This window comes from Ciconia boyciana, chromosome 9, assembly GCF_034638445.1.
Source record: "Ciconia boyciana chromosome 9, ASM3463844v1, whole genome shotgun sequence".
NCBI classification, from domain to species: Eukaryota; Metazoa; Chordata; class Aves; order Ciconiiformes; family Ciconiidae; genus Ciconia; species Ciconia boyciana.
In genome coordinates, this window is record NC_132942.1 from 18,714,467 (window position 1) to 18,735,394 (window position 20,928).

The 20,928-nt window shown below is 42.4% G+C and overlaps 1 protein-coding gene across 5 annotated transcripts in view; it reads left to right on the plus strand.

Moving 5' to 3' along the window:
* Positions 1 to 20,928, plus strand: part of KCNIP1 (potassium voltage-gated channel interacting protein 1) — a 420,579-nt gene that overhangs the window by 162,112 nt on the left and 237,539 nt on the right. For 3 of the 5 annotated variants that reach the window (XM_072873237.1, XM_072873235.1, XM_072873234.1), the window contains exon 2: positions 15,064 to 15,138. The exons of 1 other annotated variant lie outside the window; for it this stretch is intronic. The gene's annotated coding sequence lies outside the window, so the exon portion shown is untranslated. Of the gene's footprint in view, positions 1 to 15,063; positions 15,139 to 18,519; positions 18,670 to 20,928 lie in introns of all 5 variants that reach the window. One more of the 5 variants, XM_072873232.1, reaches the window with a different exon arrangement.

The following is a 20,928-nucleotide window of genomic DNA, read 5'->3' on the forward strand; positions in this document are numbered from 1 at the left end:
AGCACTATTGCAGAGTTATCTTCCAACGCTTTCTCTTAGGAGGTGGTTAGCTCCTAATAGCCTGATCATTTTGCATTAGGATTTGAGATTCAGTCTGGGGTTTCCTTCCCCACTCTGGAAACATGATAGACTGACTTCTTTTCTTGCTGTGTGCACTAATGAAGGGGAAAAACTATCTCAGTCCATTGAGAAGGACACACTTGGGTTCCCGGCACAGCAGAGGACGGGTGTGTGCTCACAACGCAGTGCTCAGCCTGTGCCTGCATCCCCACCAGCAGCAAGGGAGGATGTGGGTGGCACCTTGTCTGCGGGAAGTTTGGCAGCTCACGGCCACTGCTTTTAGAAAATATTGTCTGCACCAAAGTTCCCAATCCCCCGTGGTGAATTATTATCTCTGTTCCAACTTCCCAGCTTGCCTCAGCCTTCACGGAGAAGAGCTGGGCTGCAAATCAAAGCTTTCACTAGCAGAAACTCATTAACTTATTTTGGATACTTTGGCAGAACCTCATCTCTAGAAAAGGAGATGCTCCCAAATATGTTATCTTAAAAAAATAAAACACTGCAGTTGGTGTGGTCAGTTGCTTGATTTATAGCAAATTATTCTATGACAGCTGTGACTGAATGTTATGAGACAGCAACTTTGTCAGAGGTCTCCAGCAAAAGCCCCTGTTTGTCTTTGGGGCTGAGGTTTGAAAGAGGCAGGTAACATCCCATGTCAGGGCTGACTAATTAATCTTTCCGTGCAAGGATTCCCTCTGGTGTTATCCCCAAAGTCCTACTGTGTACAGTCATTGCCATGGCAATGATAAGAGGCTACTCTGGCTGGCTGCCTTCCTCCTCTTTGTATTTTTCTCAAGAAAAATAAAAGCTGAGACATACTTTAGACCAGATTTGCTGCCTGTGGAAACTCTGATCTTAGTTTAAAGGTCCCCTGAGGAAAACATCCTTTTGTCTATCCCCAGCTACCTCTGCTCCCTGATGCATCACCCCGATTTCAGACAGACTCACTTGGCTCAGGCTGATGTGCCCCATGTGCCGTGGGGCTACGGCTGTGAAGTGTGAGCCTGCATCTGGGAATGAATGGGCTCGGACAGCTGGGGTGGGGGCTTTGATCCCCAGAGAGCTACAGACAATGCATGTGAGCATGGACAAGTCCTTTGAGGTCTGCATGATCAAAGGGATTTAGATCCAAAATGTTTTTATGTAGGTAGTCAGGCACTGGACAGGAGGGGTTGTTTTTTTTTCCATAAAAGTATATGAGCAGTTTCAGTTGCCTTTTATCTCATTTTAACACCTAACCAGCTCTGGCACATCTTAAAATCCAAGCAGGTGCCTATCTGCCTTTTCAGGTGCCTAAATACATTTAAAATTTTGGCTCATAGTACAGTCTGTTTGTTTTCTTCTCTGTAAAATAGAGTAGGATGGTTCAGAAAGGATAAGGTTAATTCCTAATAGTAAGGAGAGGTATGAGGACTATTTGGGAATAAAAAAGGATCATGTATATGAAATTGCTGTGAAGTCTTTTACCCAAATAAGGTGTTCAGCAGTGACTACTACAGGCATCTTTCTATTGCCTGCAACTCCATTACTGACATATGCTGTGACTCCTGGTTAGGAAAAAGTAACTGATGCTGAAGGATACCTTTATACCAGGTCAGTTCAGTAGCAGCACAACGATGACAACTGAACCGTGGGCTTAGGAAAGTCCATGGGCATGCTCAGAATAAAATCCTAGAGACTGGTATAATCCCACCTCTGGTATAACTCCTATGGTGGCGTCAAATATTAATATTTGGAAAAATACCTCCCAATAGTTCCCTGAAGCTATTCAGGCACTCCTTCACTCTTCACCTCCTCAAGAGAACAGAGTTTCTGTTCAGAAACTATTCACAAGCCTCCTTGTTGAACATCTTTCCTGCTACTTTTGCCCTGGTGAAAACGGAAGGCTTTAATGGAATTTTTCAAATGTTGGTGGCCATAAGCCTTTTATACAAAGCTCTCAAACTCTCTCATTCTCCAGAGCTGGTGCCTACTAAAACCAGCAAACCAGGTCTTTCCCTGCGGCTGTGTTACCCTTGTGCCTCCCCATGGTTTCATCTTTTCAGAGTGAATCCATCAAAAGTCAGCATACACTGTCTTGCTCTTGTAACTATAAATAAGGCTGTTGACACCAGAAAACCCTTTCCAAAGACTTCATTTAAAAAAAAAAACCAAACAAAACAAAACAAAAACCTGTTAAGTAGGATCATTTATGACTTTAATGTTTGTACGTTGTATGTTAACATAAAGCTGCAGGATTTTATGATATCTTTGGGTTAAGTTTGAAATGATGATAAAAAGCTATGCACTCTGTAGCTTGAGGGTATGTATATAGAACCTTTCAAATGTCTTTCTCTACAGAAAGATAGCCCTTCCAGTCACAGATCTCCAAACACTTTCTTAGTAACTGTATTTAATTTCAGAGTCTACAGTGTTACAAAGAACTCTTTTGCCGCCCTATACATGGTAACACTTATGCAGTTGTACAGTTGTTTGGTTTTTTTTTAAATAGACCTAATCTTTTTAATTTCTTCTATCTAATATGTTTCTGCAGGGCTGTTCAAGCATCCTGGTATCACCGGGTGCATGGGGAAGAAACACAGCTATGCCAGGCTGCTGGTCCTGCTCATTACATCTTGTCCCCAGGTCACCTATGCCCTGTGAGGTGAAGTTCAGAAGTGTTCATGTTCAAACACTGTCCCACATAAACAGACAACTCACAAGCCCAGTAGATGATGCATCATTCTGCCTATGGGCTGAAGCTTTGAAAAATCTCATCTGGAGAGCAGACTAAGTTTTATATGCCTGCGCGGATGTGCCTTAGCATGAGGCAAGGTACAACCTTGTCCTCAGGGACACTCAGAAAAACTAAATCAAAGCATTCACATCAGGAGTAAGGTCAATGTGCAAAAGTTACACTTCTGTGTTTAGGGCAAGTGGTCACGAGTCAGAAGTCACACTGAGTGCCTCAGTGTTCATGTCCCTGTGTGGGGCAGAGCTCAGAGGGCCAGCCTGCACAGGGAGACAGCAGAATATATATATATTTTTGTCATACAAATGGAGAAACACAAGCAGATAAGGACTTCAGGTGAATTGTGGTTGAATGTGACCGTGTAGGTGATGCTCCCAGTGATCTGAAGAAAGCTTAAGGAAATATTTTAAGGTATTTTCAAGAAGAACATTTTTAATCCATAAAAACCGCTGGCTACAAAACTGAATAGAGACAGAAACGTTTCAGGCATCCTATGCTGCTAATAAAAATAATTTAAAATTTTTGTGTTACATACTTGTGGTTTAGCCCCAGTCGGCAATTAAGTACTGCACGGCCGCTCACTCACCTTCCTCCCCGGTGGGATGGGGGAGAGAATCGGAAGAGCAAGAGTGAGAAAACTCATGGGTTGAGATAAGAACAGTTTAATAATTGGAACACACACAAACAAAATAAAAAAATTGTAATGAAAAGGAAAACAACAAGAGAGCAAGAGAGGAACAAAACCCAGGAAAAAAACAAGGGATACAACTGCTCACCACCCACTGACCGACGCCCAGCCAGTCCCTGAGCAGCGACCGCTACCCCCTGGCCAACTCCCCCCAGTTTATATACTGAGCATGACATCATATGATATGGAATAGCCCTTTGGCCAGTTTGGATCAACTATCTTGGCTGTGCCCCCTCCCAGTTTCTTGTGCGCCCAGCAGAGCATGGGAAGCTGAAAAGTCCTTGATTAGTGTAAACATTTCTTAGCAACAACTAAAACATCAGTGTGTTATCAATAGTGTTCTCATACTAAAATCCAAGACACAGCACTATGCCAGCTACTAGGAAGAAAATTAACTCTATCCCAGCTGAAACCAGGATAATACTAAAGTATCCAAAGATCAATGGCAATTTAAAAAAAGAATATGTTCAGTTCATGGAGAGTTGTGAATAAAAAAACCAACACCAAAGAGTTTGCACATACTTACCCTGTGCCAGACTGGTTAATAAATGTTACAGTCAACTGGAATGCCAGAACTCACCCTATTAGCAGTAACTGGTGTGGAGTTTTCATTGTGGGAAAGCTATAAACCGGTGGGGTTAGCTGCTTCTTTTCCTTGTCTCAACTTGTGATTGCCAGGGCTTGGGCACAGAGTTGCACAGCCCGCTTTCTTTCTCCATGTTCAGATAATACGTGTCATTTTTCTGCTCCGGCACTTGTTTGTCATTGCTGGTAAAGGTGACATAATCTGGCCTTGGCTTGCAAAGTTGTTTCCTATAAATAATTGGGGGTTATATTTTGGAAGTGAGCTATGTGTGAAACCCTACCATGCTTTGCTTCTTATACTAAAATCTCTCTTTTCTGAAATGCATCTTTCTCTCATTACTGTGTCCAAGTGAGGAAAAAGAAGGTTGGGTGGTAATGAAGCAATGTTATAACAGGTATGTCAACAAGGAGAATCGGGTCAGTTCTGAACATCCCTTATTTTGTATGCTGTCAATCAGTGAAACGCCCTGGGAGTGATAGAGTGAGCTTGTAATCAGTGCAGAACAGACATGTGAATCTTGTTTAATCCTATTTGACTTGTCATTTTAATGACTTGGGTTTGGGGGTGAGGTGTTGCATAGGACTCCAAGAGATGCTGCTGCTTTTAAATTCCTGTAGTTTCACATGTTGTGTAATTGCTAAACAAGCTGTAGTCTGCAGAGTTGACTTGCTGTGAATTCTTTAGTTGTTCCTCCTGTGTCATAGTTACTACTCATATCAGCGCAGAACTCAAAAGCCACATCACAATCTAGATAATGAGTTGAAAATACCTTATCAGAAACAAATTTAGATCTAAAATCAAGATTTCCCCTCATTTAAATGTGCTTCGCATCTGCATTTCTTTAAAGTCAAATGATTTGCGGGCCGGGAACCCTTTCTTGCTGAATTGCTTGGTACTTGATGGTGTTTGAACCACTAAGTAATAGATCATCTGAGCTACATAGACTGACATCAATAAGACAGCTTTTCTTCTGTGCCTGACACTGGTCATCAGCTGCCTCCTGTCTGTCTTGCTCAGCTGCCATTCTCATTATGAAGAAAGGTTTGGTTCCGTAGTTGACTTTTTGGATGATCAAGAATGGTGCTTATCCTTCTGCTTGATGATCTGGAAGAACAGCAGGAGAGGAGACAGTGTAAACTGGAGACTATATGGCTTCTCTCAAAGTTCCTGTGGTGAAAGATCATCAGTAGCAAGTAAAGACTGTGGACTAGGTCAGCTGCAACAGCCCTTGCTCTGCACTATCGTTTGTTCCCTGGTGAAAAAAAATCTCTCCATTTCTTATCAGCTGTACTAAGCCTGAAAAGCCCATGAGATGGAGCTCATACAGGAGACGGAAACTGGAGGACTGAGAAGGGAAAGCTACGCTCTGCTTTTGTTCATGCTTCAGTGGCCAAAACTGGAGAACTTGGCAAAGAGGAACAGAGCCTGTGTGGTAAAGCAGGAGTTATTGGCCTTTTAGGGAGGTATTTAGAGTTCTATTTTAGTGCATTAATTTTGAGAATCCCAATGGATAAAATAGACCTTTTTTCATTATTTTGAATATTAGTTGGGCATAATTTCCACTACCCAAGTAGCGGTCAGTTTGATTCAGTGTTACTGTAGTTTTTCGTTTCTTTTGTTTGTAGTGTGTAATTTTGTTTACATCCCTTTCATACCTCGTTTTATCAATTCATCATTACATATTAGAATGGTGACATGTGCATAGATGACCCTTTCCAGGCACCCTCCTTATACCCCAGTTACCATCAGTGCAGCAGGTGGAAGTCAGGGTACTCTGCCCAGCCCTGCTTCCCCCAGTGCAGGGCTTACCCCCCCCGTGCACTTCCCAAGGCTGCCTGTTTTGTCACTGATATGCCAGCAAACCTGGGATCAATCTCCCTTAGAAAATGCAAAATACAAAGTGCCGTTGCAGTTGACTGCACCCATCACATTTCTGTCTTTTATAGTAAGTATCCTTTAAACATAGACCTTAGGACTTTTTGATCCCCTGACCCTATTTAAACGTGGCTTTAGATAAGAATTACCCTTCTAGTCCAAACTCATACCATTTGTAGCATCTGGGAGGTATTATCTATTCAGGCTTGTATTTGAATGTTAGATACTAATTTCAGACAAGTGTCTATCACTTGAACATGAAGTGTGCAGCTGCAGCAGCCCCCAAATGATTATTACCTCTAAGTGGCAGCCATTCGGTTATTTTTCTTTTTTTTTTTTTTTATGTCTCTAGTATGTGTATGAGTACCCACGGTATGATTGATTTCCCCTACTTCCAGCTGGCTGAAAGGTAGATGTTTAGATCAGCTTTTACTCTAGGGCCCAGTTGCAGTCAATAGGGAGTGATCCATCTCTCCAAAGGACAATCTGTCCATCGAAGAGAAAATGGGATAAATTGCTTATTGCTCTTCACTGATTATTCTTTAGACTCAATGCCTAAATTTTTGATGGGCAAAACAGGAAATGTGAATCCCAAACAAAAAGTTGATGTGATAGAGGATGTTTGTGGCCCCACTCTGTGCTACCAGTGGTTAGTAAGGATGGAAATGCGTCTCCCTGTCCCTAAGGTAGCTGCTGTGCTTGTTACCAAATGTGACCATTGCTTTTACGTTCCTCTTTTAAAGCAGTGTCTAACATTAGGCTTCAGGATCCTTCTTTTGTGGCCAGTACAGAAGTGATCTATTTTAGAGCTCCTGAGGAACTAGTGATTCAAATCAAAACTATTTCTCTTTGTCATTGGAAATGCAAGGTAGGATGCCTTGCTTAGGACCTTGTTTACTAACTGTGGCTGCTACTAATTGAACTCCAGGACTGTGTGCCAGAGTGGCAGGCAGCTCTCTTACCTGTGTGTAGGAAAATTAGCTCTTTCTGGAGGCAGTTGAGTCTCAATTATTTGTTCAACTGGTGATTGCTTGCTGACTCATTCAAAATTTGTCAGTATTCCGCTGAGTTGGGTGTTCAGGTTGTAACTCAAATCACAGACTTCATTTTCAAAGAAAAATAAGCTGCAGACTAATATGAAGGTGTGTAAGGTTTGAGAGGCTTTGGAAAAAACTCAGCACAACTTGACCTGGGTATCTTTAAAAATTTTTTTTTAAAAAAAGCTCAGTTAAGCATGCAATTTTAGTAAAACATAGGGGTTTTTTTCATTTGTGTTGAACACTTTACTAATGGTTTGAGATAGTTTCTGCTCAGTACTATGCTTATTACTCAGTACTATGTCATTCTGCAGCTGTTTAAACCATTGGTTCTCTTGCATGTGATTCCTTAATTAGCAACTGCTTTGCCAAAGTGGGAAGTGATTTCACAGTTAGACTTGGAGCATAAAGGTGCATCCCAAGCACCCATTTCTAACCAGAAACACTTTGTGAAATGTTAGGCTCAGAGAATTGATTTTTTTTTCAGTTTCTGTGTAAATGCTCGAACTGATCTCAGTTTTCAAAACATGAAAAAAAGCATGTTTTCTTTGGTCTGAATTTTAAGAAGCATCTGGTTTTAGTCAAAAGGATGCAGTTGTCCCAAAGACCCTGCAACTCCTGATTTAGGGACGTTTTCTAGGAGAAGTCTGTTTTACCATTGTGATTAGTGCATCCCTGTGAGTACGAGGCAAGAAAATCCCATGGAAGTCCCAAGACCCGTATACCCTAGCAATGAGTGTTGTGGTCAGCTGAACAAACTGTAGTGTTAAATGTCTTTAAAAATGATGACCAAAATAGTCCCACTTATTACTGCAGTTGGCTGTCCCCGATCCTTGCATATGCCTCAGTCTTATAAGGAACATGTTAAAAACCATGGCATGCACTGTGAGAAGGGAGCCCTTGTATGTATATGTGTGTGTAAGCAAAGGCAATTTTCAGATCCCAGTTTCTACCTTAGTATTAAACTGATTTTTTTTTTTTTTTTTTAAATTAGTTGCCTTGACTTTCACTGCACACATTATAATAAATCACTCCTGGTGATTTGTGCTGTGACTTGCACTATGGTGCTATTAGAAAACAGTCATGCTACGTATCTGTGCTCCAAGCTGACTTCATAGGCAACACAGCACCAGACAAAGAAACAAGTGCTCCCGTGCATGAGCAGTAGCTCTCCAGCACATCCTCCTGCTCCCTACTTTTGCTTTCAACTCAGCTCTCCCATTTATCTTCGGTGTCTGTAACCTTATTATCTGGCGATAATGATCTTTACCTCCACTGTAAAGTGTGCTCCAGCCATCTTTGTCTGCTGTCTTGATGGCAGTCACTTCTTTTCTGGATTCCAAATCTCAGTCTGTAGGATTTCTTCATGTGGAGGATGATGTCGTCGCTTCTCTCAGGCTAAGGTTCATCACTTTTCCTAGTAATTTAGTAGCTCATAAACCAGCAAAGTGGATGTGGTTACAGCCTGGTAAGGGACAAAGCTCTGGACCTCAGGAAACCACAGTTTTGGAAAACATTTTTCTAATCTTACAACTCATTGTTGGTAAATGATCTTAGATTTCTTGAAAACAGCACATATTACAGTAAGACCTACACACCAGTGCATGAAGCGAGATTTCAGGTAGTCAGGTTTTTTACTGAATGCAAAAGTGCCAAATGTTTCTATTCAGATGAGGATTTTCCTCCAGGTATTTCATTTTGCTGGAGACACAGTGGTGTTTATTCATGTTGGTGTAATTCTAGTAACATAAAGTGAACTTTGTTAATGACTAATTTGCCCTATGGGGATTTGGACATATCTGTAAAGGAAATATATTCAGAATTAGAATTTTTCAGGTATATATACAGTACAAGAAAGATAAGGCTGTTGCAGGGACAAGCTTGGCTATATTGTATGCTTGCACTTTCATTGAAAAAAATCAACAAAAATCTTGCTGTTTTGAGCAGTGTCTTGCATTGTACTCTTCTAGATCAATGATGGTTACATTACGCTTTCATACTATCTGTGAGAGTAGGCCGCAACATTTTTTCCTACAGGCACTGGGTTGATTTTTTTGTGTTATTGTTTTTAATCTATATCATAATGTAGGTTTATCAGAGAAGAAGCCTTGGGGCAATAGACCTCCTCGTGGCACGTACAGAGCTTGGGAGATGTGAGTGTTTTTATTCACTGAGTGATAATTCATAATTGTAATGAAGAAAAAATGCAAGAATAGTGTTCCTGTAGGTGCATATCTTCAGAGGTGAAGAAACAGCACTGAGATAATCTGAGCACTGTCTCACCTGGGAGGAGAAAAGGGCAAAGAGGTCCTGGTACCAGTGGGAGCATTTTGTGGGGTCACTGCTCACCCTGTCCAATGTGTCTTGAGGGCTTTGGTTGGGCAAAGCCCAAGCCCAGTTCTCATGCTTCTGGCATGCAACAGCAGTAGCTGGGTTATCTTCTCGAGGAGATCCATGAGATAGCGGTACGTCTTGCTGGCCCAACTGGGTACGCTTTGCAGGAGGAAGCCCATGAGGGCTCCCAGGTTGCCTCTTATCACGAGAGCCTGTCCCCTTCTCCTGCTCTGGGAACGCCTTGTGTCTCCATAGCTGAGAGCCCGGGGGAAACCTGGGGGAGAGCAGCCCCCAGGTCAGTCTGACACATCATCAAATTGCACTTATAGATATTGGAGAACTCCTGATTACACAACATTGTTTGCTGTCATTAGTGAGAATGAGAGGCAAGCTCTGTGCTACAGGGGCACTCCCCGTGTCGGGCAGCGCGCTGCTGCTTGTCTTCCACTGGTTGAATCAACAGATGTCCTTGAGAGCAGAGTTAATACAGCGTTTGGTGAAGCAGTTCCAGTGTAACTGCAACCTCTATCAAAACATGCCTTTTTCTGATTAAGTATTGTCCACAAGGAGATCATTTTTCTATTTCTTCTTCCCACTTAAAACCTTCATTTTCTGTGCTTGCTGTCTGAAAGCATGCGGCACTGCAGCCCTGCTCTGACAGCATGGTGTGTTCGAAGAGGGGAGATAATATGTCAAAAAGCTTCAAAACATTCACAGTCTACTGCTGCGCTTCCCAAACTTCACTAGGGGTTTCTGGATAACTTAATCTAGTCTGCTGCTTTTTCCCCTGGGGATTATGTCGGTAGCATTACAAGCTCCATGCAGCACAGGTTCAGGGCTTTCAGGCCACCAACTTGATAACCGCTCCCTACACACAGTGCGAACTTTGGCAATTGGCCCCTAAAAGACTAGAATATTATTAGAAAGCACTTGCATTAAAAAGCATCTGCAAAACCGAGAGGAACATCCTATGCCTGAAGCCTTGGCAAAAGTCCACCTGAATCCAGACCGGAATCAGCTCCCTGAGTGCCCTGGACTGTGAGTCTCCTGGAGGAGAGTCATCCAGGCTGGATCCTTGCTTTGGGGCAATTTTTATGTTTCACATCTATATCGAATGCTTTCTATGATCTCTTCAGGTATAATGACATCGAGTTTGAAAGCTGACATTGGGGTTAGGAGCCAGATTAGATTAAAATTTCCTAAAACAAGGTAGTGTGCTCTCTCGCACCTTCTTGCTCTCTGTTGCACTGCTTTCATTGTGCTACTCTCACTCCTCCCTCTTACAGTTGTGAACACTGTTGTTCAGAGACCACTTTCATCCTGATTATCTGAAATTAGGAGTAGAAATAACTGTCCAACTAATGGCTATTGCTCTACAAATGTATTGCATTTTTCTAAAGTCATTTTGGAATCCTGGGCAGCAAAATAATTTTTTTCTACCTTTTCAATCTGTTAAAAATGAAAAAACATCCCTGTTTGGGACTGCATAAAAAAATTATCGCTCTTCAATTGCAGCATATATTCCTTGAAGTTAATCACATTTGAAAATGGTATCTACTTACAAGCTGTTATTTCCTAACCTACAGCAGAGTTTATGGCAATGTCATCTTACATGGCGAATCTCTCCTAAAGTCTTGTTCAGCTCACCTTCCTTTGTCCTCCCACCCCAACAACTGCAAGCTTTTATTAATTCTTTGGTTGTCTTGCAGAAGCGAAGAATTATGCTATTGCTTTTGATTAAGAATCACACTTTCCCTGCTATTTCCATGCAGTTGTAAAGATTATAAAGAGATTTTGCAGTAGCCATTAATTCTTCTTAGCCCGTCCTCCATATTTTACAGAGTGATTTCAGAGAGATGAATGTGCTTCAGCTGAGTGTTGATACAACCTTTTACTGTTTTCTGTGCTGAAATACGGGCGAATGTATCAGGTAATGCTATCCGGTTCCAGCAGTTTTACTCCTGGCTAGGCAGGGTAACGAACCCTTGCTGTACGAACCCTAATTGCTTACGCTGTTTTTAAGACTAGAAAGTAAGTTACATTAATCACTTTTTGAAAATAGTTTCAAAGTTATAAACCATTGATCAATAAAGGTGAGAGAAAAGACTGGGGCCTTCAGGGAACAAGTAATACATTCATTACTGTGAACAAATTCAATACAAGGAATGAATCAATGTCATAACTTGCTAGGAGTGTATTACATATTGTCCCACATAATCTAGTGCAGACCAGACTGGTATTTCTTTCATGTGGTATCTGAATAATGATTGTCCTTCCTCCAGCGAATTGCTGTTTGATATTTTCTGCAGAAGAGGATATGAAACAATAATAAAAGGGTCAAATGTTGCCCTTCCTTGGGCATGTAGCTGGCTTGCTCAAGTCTGCAGCCTAGCTGCCAGCATCTCACTATGTACCTAAATCTTGTATCGATGAGAGCCCTATAGAATGTAATACAGAATGACATTCCTAAGCCACTAATACCAACAGCAGGATAAGTGCATTGCATGTCACAGAGAGGATTGAATAAAAATAAAAAATTAAAATACATGGCGATTATTTAGAAAGGAGAAAGGCTGTACTGGGGGATGCCTACTAGGATGCACATAAACCACTTAGTGTGCAGTGTTACAGTCTCTCAAATTCTTCTGAACACAGATCTCGGTTAATCTCAGTTATCTTTTCCCAGACTTTTCTTCCATGCCCGTCTCCCCTTTGCAGCACCCGTGTTGTGCTCACAGGGAGAGCCAAGCAGCCCTCACGGGCAGCTGGCAGGAGCCTCTCTGGCCTAGCCTGTCTGGGAGAAAGGAGCTTGATAGGCACCTGATCCATCGTCTCATTCCTTCATCTCAGCCAGTCTGCCATCAATGAGTGTATGGCATTCATTTCTCAGGTGTGAATAATTTTGAGGGGACCTTTTCTTTTTCTCTTCCCTCCTTAAAACTAGCATGTCCTTTTTCAGAAACCCTGGAAAAGGATGTGCTTTGGTTCACACTGTCCCAACAGGAAGCAAACAGGAAAAATATCTTCAGTTAGTTAATCAGTGAAAGGTCTTTCATTCTGGAAACTCATCCTGCAGGTTTTATGATTGTCTTTTTTGGGTGCCTTCTTTCTGAACTACGTAGTACAGCAAAAAAAACAAGCCAGAAAATTTATGCATTATTTTTTGAGTCTTCTGTTACGCTACAAAGTATCTTAATCAGCCTCAGCTTTCTAGTATTTTTTTTCCTTATAAAGATAGGAAAGTCATTGAAAGTCTGCTGGAGAAAATATCTATGGGAGGATTTGAGAAAACGTTTTTCTCAAGAGCAGTCTCAGCTTTATATACTACTGAATGCCATCAAGTTAAAAAAAAAAACAAACCAAACCAACAAAACCCCAAACCCACAAAAATAGCTTTCATGTCTGATGTGAAAAATGTGTGAAACTAGGCACCTTGTATGAAAGTTCAGCCTACCTTGTGGTTTTATTATTCTTTGGATTCTTTTTCTTCAAGGGAATGTAACACACATTAGCCACACTAATCCCCTTTCACCATCTCATCCCTCTGGATACATTTAGACTTATAATGATTATTGATTAAAACACTTCAGAACCTAATCAATGTCAGGGAGAGATGCGGTTAAAGTTTTGCAGTATGGGGTAGTGGAATAGAGTAATAAAAAAGGAAAAAAATCATCCCACAAACTCTTATTTGCTGCTGGTGGTAAACAGATTAACACATTCATTAGGCTGAAAAGCCAGACAATGAAAAAGTGAGTGAAAAAAATTTAAATTATTTAATGTGCATAATAAATGCATAAATCAGCATTAAACTACATCAGCAAAGAGCTGAGTGTCTTCTGTGCTGACTTCTCGTTATTGACTGATTTGCTTGAAGCCCGAATGCTAAAAAAACCCCTAACCAAATATCAAAACATGAAAAGATAGTGCAGAACTTTGAAGCATTTTGCACAAACTGGGCTCTCTTTCATGGTCTGCAGACCATATGGTTGGGTTCTGTTTTGCTTTGATTTTTCCTACTTTTTTGTTGTTGTTGCACATGGTGGGATCCCCATGGGGAGATGGTGCAGTTAAGGCTTCCTCTCCTCGTGGTCCTATTTCCAAAAAGGGCAAGGTGAGGTGTTTGTGCATCAGCTCAGGAATGCCAAGGTTGCCATGCGAGGGCTGAGAGCGGCCGTAGGCCCACGCCAGCTGGTCAGGCACCCACCTGTAATTCTGGTATTTCAGTGGCTTCGCTTCTAGAGCTGGCCCAGGACACGTGAGCAAAGACGCTGGGTCCTGCTGCAAGGCATGGGGTGAGAACAGGTCAAAGTCAAACCCTCCCCATCCCTCTGTGCCCAAGGCGGTGGTGAGCGCATCTCCCTGTGCTGCAGCTGACGGGCACAGGGTGCCGTGATCAGCTGGTCCGGTGCGAGAGGCAGCTGCACAGAGTCCAGGGATCTGAAGAACGGTGGAAGGATGATTGGGCATGCCTGCAGTAATCAAAGACTTCTTGAGGCTTAAGATGGCAGATTTATTCATAAATAATTATATTCACTTTTAAGTCTTCATAGCCTGTCCTGTAACTTTTTACACTGGTACCCATAGTCAGCTCCAATAGCAGGAGTTTCATGAGCTTCAGTATTGACATTTGTGCAGAAAATTTCTCTGTATTTCAAAATCTGTCATTAATCCAAAATTGGTAAAGAGAGATTAAAAAAAAAAAAAATTTCCAAAAAGGTAGCATTCAAAAATGTGTTGAAGCACAGCAGATAGCTGAATAGAATAACGCAGATAGAATAACGCTGAACTGGATTTCCTATCCCTCCTTCTAGCCCTATGCCAGATATGTTAGTACTGAAGAGCAGCACGTACCATCTGTCAGCACTACTGCCCAAGTTGGCAGGGGATGCTTCTGATTACAACGGATCCAGGAAAATGTCCTCCCTCTGCCCCCCAGCATGGGGCATACTGTCCAAGATTTTTGACGTACAATAAGCGACTCTGCTGCACAGATAGCTTTAGATGTATTCTTCTCGTCTACTTTAAGTATTTCCTCCATGTTTCAGTTCTCCTTGATATAATAGCAACATTATTTAGCTGCCATTTGCTGTTCTCTGCTTTATAAGGTACTGCCATCTTATTAGGTCAGGGAATTCAATAAGGAATAGAAAGATCAAATTAGATCAAATGAAAAGTATACTTTGTAGGAAGGAAGGGCTAACTGGGAGGAGATGTCAGAACACACAGAACAGTTTAATACTTAGAAAGGTGTGGGGTAAGGCATAAGTGTCTGATTTGAAACACTGTCAGTATGTCTGCAGAGCAAATAGAGGTTATTGTGGTGTGTGCAGGCACAGTCTTGTTAGTGTGACTCCAGCAATAGCCGAGAAATGGTGGGGGAGGGTGTAAGGAGAGCCCCTGGAAGGCTCTTGCAGCATGTGGTGGCACCTGGGTCCTTACCATTGCTGTTACCCTCATCTGTGCTGCCAGGCTAAAGCAGGGCAGGGATGGCTCCCCTGACACAATGTACGCCTTCACTTGCGGTGCAGCCATACCCGATGCCCTCCACCCACCTCCCAGTTTTCTCCTCTGAACCAGCGAGTCAGTTTTACTGCATGTGTGTGAAGGGAGACTCTGCCAGCCAAGCTGGCATAAGACCTGGATTTGGTCTTATGAGGTTGTAGCCAGTGAGACCTTGTCTAAACTACCTGTTTCTGTGCCACCGTATCATCTCTGACCTGGGCCTTCTCTGTTCCTTGTTCTTCCCCAGTTGTGTGACCTTTGTGACACCAAGTGACTCTAGCGGAGAACACGTCCCCAGGGAAGCAGCAATTCTCTACGTTGTGTGAGTTTAACAACCCCTTGGTCCATTCATCTTCTAACTGTTTTTGTCAATACAAACCAAAAAGGCAAATTATACATCAGATAAGGAGCGATGGTTGGTCTGTCTCTGTCCTCTCGGTCCATACTATGATTGGGAAACACAGAAGCTCCATATCCCACGTTTGATGATGGGTAGCTGTTCCTGGAAGGACTTAGATCCCCACGTATTCCTCGAGCTCTGTTGAATATTTATCACCAATCTCTGATGGCAGTATGCCTTGCACAGCCATTTGGGTAGTTATTTTGATGGTTGCTGCACTGCAGTTGGGGTTTCAATATTCAGACCGGAGGCTGAGGAGGCAAGAGGAGCAATCAGTCCTGCTGGCACACATTCCCTGAATGACCATGCTGAAGTGATGAATTTAAGCTTTTGACATGTTCTTCACGGTAATATTAATAGCAGAGATTACTGCAGATGACAGAAAATTAGATAAGGCAGGGTCCCCCCATGCTTACTGCCTGCCACTGAATTAGTTTTGGCTTTAATATTTCACTTGATTGAAGAGCGGTGCTTAAAATCTGTACATTGCCCCATATATTTAACTTTCTCCAAGAAAGAGGAAAACTAGGCTTGGGTTACAAACAGGACACTGACATTCACGTCTTTGCAATGGTTGCCTTGGGAAGAACTGGTGGAGTTGCACTGGTTAGGTGTTACCACCTTAGCAAATCGTGCCGGGGTCAGAGGCAGGGAGAAGTCACAACTGCTCTTTGGGTTGAGAGACCAAAGCCTGGTTTGTAAACATTTATCCCAAGAGTGTTCAGCTAAGGGAGGCCAGCCAGAAGGGCTTTCCTTAAAATTTCAAATGTGGGACTTTATGTTGTTGGTGGTAGGACTTTGGGGTTTTTTAAGTTTGTTTTTCCTTGCTTGGTTTGGCAGGGAGAAGCAAGGGACAGCTTTTTGTTTTCTGAAGTTGATTCAGTGCAAATTTTTGGTGATACAGAAGCCAGAGTAGCAAGGGAGTTTCATCCTCAAAAGCTAAATTGATGAAAGACAACTTAGCTCAATGAGAAGGCACATCCAAATAGGAAACTTAAGGAATTCTCTTTTTTATTGGGTCAGCTGTCAGGTGACATTCATGCCATGCTGCGCTGGAATGCAGGGAGCGGGCTGGCTGTGATCCCTCAGGCCTCAGCATCTGGGAAAACTTGTTTTTCTGGGTGGGAGGACACCTGCTCACAGCCGCTGTCTCTAGTTAAACCATCTCTCCTAAAACTGTAGTAAACTAGAGTGCTTCGTGGAGCCAGTGTGAAGGTATCCAAAGTGGTTTTAAGTAGACAGGGAAGGCAGGGGTTAGCAGGGCACTGTCCCTGAGCAAAGGAGCATTAATTTTCTATGTGGGTAAGAGCCGTCGCAGCAGTTTCCATGCTTGTGTGACTGATCGGCTTTGGGATCCAGAGCTCATTTTGTCACATTTGCATTTGTCCCATGATTTGCACGTTGTGTCATGCTGTAGGTATACCCCTGATCTCCAGGTAGAAGGGTAGGCTGAATTAGGTCATCATTTATAGGACCCAAGAGTGATATCAGCACTGCTTTGCTAGAAAATCTCAGCTGTTTTTTCTTGACTGCCGTTAATCAGAAACAGGCCAGTGTATCCACTCATCCCAGTTATATACTACCCATTAATTTGATGACAATCTCATTTTAAAACTAGTTCTTATCACATGACCTGGGATAATTAACTGACAACAGCATAGCTCTATAGCACACAGCTTATTTGGAGATAGTGAGTCCTTGCAGCAGGAAGAGGTGAGCACGGTGGCACGGAGTCCTTCAGGGCTGCTCTGGTTTTTGTAGAGACATTGACTGAAGGAGAAAGTTTATAGTGAAGTTAACACCTTCCTGAAGTTAAAACCACCACCCCTTTTTTTTTTTTTCTGATGCTTTGCTTTAGACAAAGGATTTAAATAATTGATCATTGTTTGAATGTGGAAAAGTCAGCATTATTTTACCAGGAAAAGGCAGCACACAATCGTGGACCAAAACCAAGAGCATCAAATAACATACATTATATCTGTGGCCTGACCCCCATGCAGGCACTTGCCATTCTCCTTATTTGATGCACACACATTGCACAGAAGGGCTCAGGTAAAACCATATATTGGCTTTTCTTGTGTTTTCCTGTAGAAAATCTGCTCCCATTAAAGCTTGAAACAGCATCAAAAGTACACATATTAGTAAGAAACCCTCCTTTGAATTATTATTGGGTTTTGGAGGGATTTTATCATTGCCCTCAGTCAACACCTGGTTGCTACAAATTGCTGTGGTTCAGCATGAGCTCCTGTAGCATCAAAGAAGCAATCATCCGGAGTCACTCTGGTGCCTGGGGATTGCCATGGCACATGAAACAGCTGCTGTCTCTCATGGCAAATGCAGAAACAGGATGATTTCTGCAAGTTTTGCATAGTTCCTATTGGACTGATAATGAAACTGGTAGGGTCAGAAAAATAGGTATCAACCCCTTTGTTTTGCTGAAACTTAAAAGGAACCTAATAGAGATTTCAGTGTGTTTTGAGAGCAGGGAAGTTTATATTCGTGACCTAAATTCTTCTGTGGTTTTTTTGTTAATTGATGAATGATTTATTTGCACATACATTTTCCCTGTGTACTCATTTCCATAAATATAAAAAGAATTACAAAGGCTTTTCTGGATTTGTAGAGGACTGGTAGACATCTCTCTCTGTTACTAAATACTACATGTTTTCAGACAGCTAGCACGACTTTTAGCTGAACGGGCGTTTTGCTTCTCTCTGAAGTCCTGAATGGCATCAGCTGCAGACAGCATGGTTGTTCTTACAGCGGTTAAAACAGAATGGTAGGGTACGCAGTCTTAGTTTGATGCAATCAACAAAGATAGCACCAGTATAAATACAATTATCTATTACACACTGCATAGGTTGGTCCCATATTGACTTAAGCAGATCCATTTATTCTTCAGTTTTGTCTAACTACAACAAAAATGTACATAAAAGGCCTAAAAGTACTTTCTTCTGCCTGCCCTTAAATATCAGTTTTTCTTTGAAAAAAAGAAAAAGAGAGTAGCAACTGAAGGCTTCTGAGAAATGCTTTGGGGCCATTGGGCCTGTTTGATCCTCACTGTAGATCATTCCAATTCAGTGGCTGGTGGGTACATTTGACTACTTGCCTTGCGCCTTTTTCCAGCTCATGCGCTCTTTGGCTGTCCCAGGGAATGGCAGCTCAATGCCCTGGGACCAGCTCAGCTCTGGTGCTGCATTCAGGATGAACGTGCTGTGGAAAAAGGACTGAAAAAATGTATTTCTTCCTAGAAACAAATACCAAGGGGAGAGATTATAACTCTTCTTCCTTTTCTATTTTGAGATGGTGACACTGAGGATTCAACAAAGGTGGGAAGTAGCTCCTAAGTCCTGCAAACATTACAGTCCCTGTGTAAATAGATGAACCAGAGAAACCTGTAACCAGTAGTGAAGACTTGGGGATGACAGCTGCTTGTTGAAGGGCCTGCGCCAGGTATGTGCACTGAGAGGAGAGAGGAGTGTTCAGTGGGATGCAGTATTGAGTGTAACCCCATGGGCAGCCAACTGTTACAATTGCTCATATATGACTGCAAGGTTTGGGTCAGCCACATGTGAACAAATGTCTTGTGGAATAAGCAGGTGGAAAGCAAGCTGCTCTCTCGGAAGTTCACCTCCTTGGAGAGGCCAAGATAGATCTGACACTGTACTAACAACCCTTTGAAAACCTCATCAGGAAAACAGAGCTTGACATTTATGGTGTTTCTTAAAGGTATCTGTAACTAAGGAGCAAGAAACAGCAGCTAATTCCTTCTTTACGTTGTTTTTAGGTAGAATGGTAGTGCCACCTGCTTGCACCACGGGAGGAACGAGGTGGTCTAGTGTGCCTGCCTTGCTCTCTGTACCAGGCATTTGCACGTTAAGAAAAGCTGTGCACTGCCGAGATCACTGCTGCCCATGCCGCTGAGCTTCTCCAGCATGAAGGTGACATTAATGGCAGCCCCTGCGATGATGCAAGGGTTGGGCTAGCAGTCAGAGGATGTCTCGCAGAGTCCCTGCCCTCCAAATAATAACGCCCAGGAGTTGGTTTCAAATAAAGTCAGTAGCTGTGGCTTCTGCAAACCCGCCTCAAACTCTTGCACTGCTGAGCCTGTGGGGATGACAGTCCAGAGAGACTCTCAATTGGTTTTTGCCTGAGTATTGTTAAGCATGGTATGAATTTAAGTCATGTATCATTTATGAGCATGATCCCCTCTACAAAGCTTTCTGGTGTTTAGCTTCTAGCATCTGTGAACAGGCTGTATCTGAGGAGCTGAGATGGTCTTTACTGAATGCATTCAATAGCGCCTTTTTGATTGGAAGCCAGCTTGTCTTGGTCTGACTTAGGAGAAATTGTGCAGAAGTTGAAATCTTGATTAGAAGAAATGCATGTAAATGCCATTATAATATATTTTCCCTTGACATTTTCTTTTTCTTTTATTTATTATTGAGTACTTTTATTTGTTCTGGCTTAGGGACACTAGCTATGTTTGCTACTCGATGTGGTTACAGAAAAACATGGGAATGTGATTGGAGACAGCCTTTGGCCTCATGGTATTTTAATGCTTTTTCAGAATTGTTTCAATCCATGAATTTACACTGGGATGTATAAGTTCAAGTCTCATTGATTTCAGTGACAGATGCCTGAGTGCACCTGCGAACTGAATCAGAAATAAGGGGCTTTAGCTATCAGCAGAGGGGAGATGTCCTCATTTCCCTGACAGCTTGATTTGTTTCTGCAACTCATTCTTCCAGAGGAGCAAAAAAAGATCCTGCTTATTGCATGAGTATATGCAACATCATAACTAAACATCCTACTCCAGACAGTACATTGCAGATATGGCTTAAGCCCTGGAAATTTGCTATTCTGGCAAGAGGAGCACCTACCTTTGCCACACTTCATAAAGCGCTCACTGTGGAGGTTGCTCTGGAGTAGCTGAGAGTAAAGGGATTTCTCAGCCTCATTTGTTTCCCTGTCTCCAGGTGCATGAAAATCTTGATTACAAAACATCAGGAAAATACGGTTTGTGAAATCATCTTGCGTGTGGAAAATTCCATCTCTGGGCTGGGAGCTGGGTTTCCAAATCAGAGGACAAGTGTTAATCTCACTCCGTCTATCTCAGAGCCTTAAGACTAACAGTAACACATTCACAGCCACGAATGTGCCTCCTTTCAAGGAGCACAGATCAGTATGCCTAGGCTGTACGTCCTCTTCATTCAAAAGTAGTTTTTATTATACTGGGTGAATAGCCTTCAAAACACAGGGAGTTTCTGTAACATTGCTATTTGTTCAAGTCCTTACTGCAGTAATAACCAGATCGGCTTGCATGGCTTTTAAATAATTCATGACTTTGCACTGGGCTGTGTTGTTCACCAGAAAACAAGATTTTCGTATAACAATTCTTAGAGACGATCTGTCTTAATTCTGGTAGCTATCCCTTGTCACCAGTGATTGTGTTGTTTGATCCTTAAAATCCTTTACCTCTGGTTTCTTTCTGGGACTTTTGGATTCAATAATATTGCCAGGAATGCCTGTGGAGAGGAGGTCCATAGGACTGCGCTCCCATCTTGCTTTGGGAGGTTAAGTGCGTCTGGCTCCTTACATCCCCACTCAGCCAGACATCGAGGGTGACACTCTCAGCACTGTACCCTTGAACCTGTGTGCACCCCTACGCATTGCAAACGTTTGCAGCAACTTCATTAGTAAAATCCCTGC